Source organism: Kogia breviceps, chromosome 19 (assembly GCF_026419965.1).
Source record: "Kogia breviceps isolate mKogBre1 chromosome 19, mKogBre1 haplotype 1, whole genome shotgun sequence".
Taxonomy (NCBI): Eukaryota; Metazoa; Chordata; class Mammalia; order Artiodactyla; family Physeteridae; genus Kogia; species Kogia breviceps.
Window position 1 is genome coordinate 11,891,949 of NC_081328.1, and position 2,715 is coordinate 11,894,663.

Below are 2,715 nucleotides of genomic sequence, written 5' to 3' on the forward strand. Positions count from 1 at the left end.
GATGAAGAAGTTCTGGATATAGATTGTGTGATAGTTGTACAACACTATCAATGTACTTAATGCCATTGAACTGCACACTTAAAAATGGTTAAAATGGTAAACTTTATGTTATGTATATTTTAACACACACACACAAAATCAGTGTTTCCCGGTAGAACTCGTGGGCTGGGCTTCTAGAGGGAAGAAAGTGGAGAAGCAGAAGGGGAGCTTTGCCCAAGCACCCGGTACTGTCTTCCTTAGGTGGTCTGCTTCCAGTGGGGGTGGGGCAGGGGGCGGGGGAGAAGGGCTGGCTGGATGTCGTTAATTTGTCCTGGTCCCTGGGTTCTTTAGCAGAAAGCCCAGCGAACACTAAGTCCTATCTGTCTCCCTGAAGCTCTCCCACCTCCAGCTGCAGCTCGCTCACCACTGGGCCCCAGTGGGACGTGCAGGGTCAAAGTAATTAATTGACAGAACCACACCCTGGGCTCTTTCCCTCCTCTACTCTCCTGGCACTGTCCTCTGGCCTTAGGGTTCCTCCGGAGAGTGACTGTCTTGCTGCTGTGTCAGCCTCAGCCATTTGACTTTTTTGTGGAAAAGGCCTTTGGCCACGTGGCTGTCAGAGCCACAGGGATGTGCGGGGGAGTCCTTTCCCACCCTCTTAGTCATTCAGCCTGCGTGGGTGAGATGTCCCATCTTGGTCACTGTGCCCAACAAAAATGTGGCCCAACCAGGATGAGAGGAGGAAGCAGGCATCCACTTGACATCACTGGGAGGAGAGAGAGCCAAGGCAGTGCCACACCTGTTTTCTGATCATTGAAGGGAATTTTTTTTAAATTCCATTAAAATTTTTATCTTTGAGGGACTTGCCTGGCGGTCCAGTAGCTTCCACTGCAGAGGGTGCAGGTTTGATCCCTGGTTGGGGAAACTAAGATCGCATATACCGCAGGGCGTGGCCAAAAAATAATTTTTTAAAAAATTTAACAAATAAAATAACATTTTTATCTTTGATAATATAAGTACAGAGCTAAAAAGCTAAAAAGTCAAATGAAAGAAAAAGGCCTAGGGCTTCCCTGGTGGCGCAGTGGTTGAGAGTCCGCCTGCCGATGCAGGGGACACGGGTTCGTGCCCCGGTCCGGGAAGATCCCACGTGCCGCGGAGCGGCTGGGCCCGTGAGCCGTGGCCGCTGCGCCGTCCGGAGCCTCTGCCCTGCAATGGGAGAGGCCACAACAGTGAGAGGCCCGCGTACCGCAAAAAAAAAAAAAAAAAAAAAAAAAAAAAAAAAAAGGCCTAAAGGTAAAACAGCAGCCCTCTGCTCCCACACTCCCACCCCAAGTCTAGCTCCTCAGATTCAACCACTTTTTTTTTTTTTTTTTTTTTTTTTTGTGGTACGCGGGTATCTCACCGCTGTGGCCTCTCCCGTTGCGGAGCACAGGCTCCAGACGCACCAGCCGCTCCACGGCATGTGGGATCCTCCCGGACCGGGGCACGAACCCGCGTCTCCTGCATAGGCAGGCGGACTCTCAACCACTGCGCCACCAGGGAAGCCCCAGATTCAACCACTTTTAACTCATTTTTAGCTGTTTCTTCTAGTATTTACCCCCATATACCTAATAACAAGCTTATACCGGTGTTTCTTGAAATTTCATTTGCAGGTATTACCCATGGGCTTCCTGTTATGGACTTGGAGGATTTAACTTCTACTTCTCCTCTTCCTCTCCCTTCTCAACGTCTTTTAACCCAATTTTGGTTAAAGCCATACCTCATGTCTTGATTATTAAGTTCCAATCCCCTCTCCCCACCCCTCCCCCACATCTTGCAGCCCCTCCCCCACCTGGACTGGTTACTCTCTGGGCCTCTGTGAGGCTTCCTTCCTGAGGCTCTCCTTTGCTGACCACCTGGGAATTCCAAAGAGAATTGTTTTATAACTATTTTTAAATTATTTCAAAAGGCCTACTTGTTTGTTGTAGAAACTTATTAAAGGCACAAGAAAGAAAATATAGATAATATATTCTTCTACCTAAACATAACCATTAACATTTTGGTGTATGTCTTTATAATCTTTTTATATTTATCAGTATACATCAAAGAGGGGAAAATGCTGTCTAGAAAATAAAACCCACGGCTGTTGCATTTCTACCCCTGGGAGAGTAGCATGATTTTTATCTGAGCAGTAATTCTTCCACGGAGGAAAATAGCTTGTTGGACCCCATGAATCAACGAATATAAAAAATGCCACCTTGGGCATTCCCTGGTGGTCCAGTGGCTAAGGGTCTGCACTCCCAGTGCAGGGGGCCCGGGTTTGACCCCTGGTCAGGGAACTAGATCCCACATGCCGCAACTAAGATCCCACACGCTGCAACTAAGACCCGGCACAGCCAAATAGATAGATAAATATTTTTTTTAAAGTGTCATCTCCCCTAGCCCCACCAGAGCATGGTTAAAAAAAGGAAAGGGACAAAATCTTTTTAAAAAAACAAAGAGGCCACTCTCACCTTCTGAGATGGCCCACACTCTGTCTGTGGAGTGTGTTTCTCTCTAAATAAATCCACTTCTTACCTATCACTTTGTCTCTCACTGAATTCTTACTGCGATGAGACATCACGAACTTGAGCTTCATTAAGTCCTGAAACCAGATACTGAAACCCCCACCAGGTGGAAGAAGTTAACTGTCTGCGGCCGCAAGCACGTAGACCACGGACTGGTTGGAACCAGAAGGTTGATGATGCTGATTCCTAC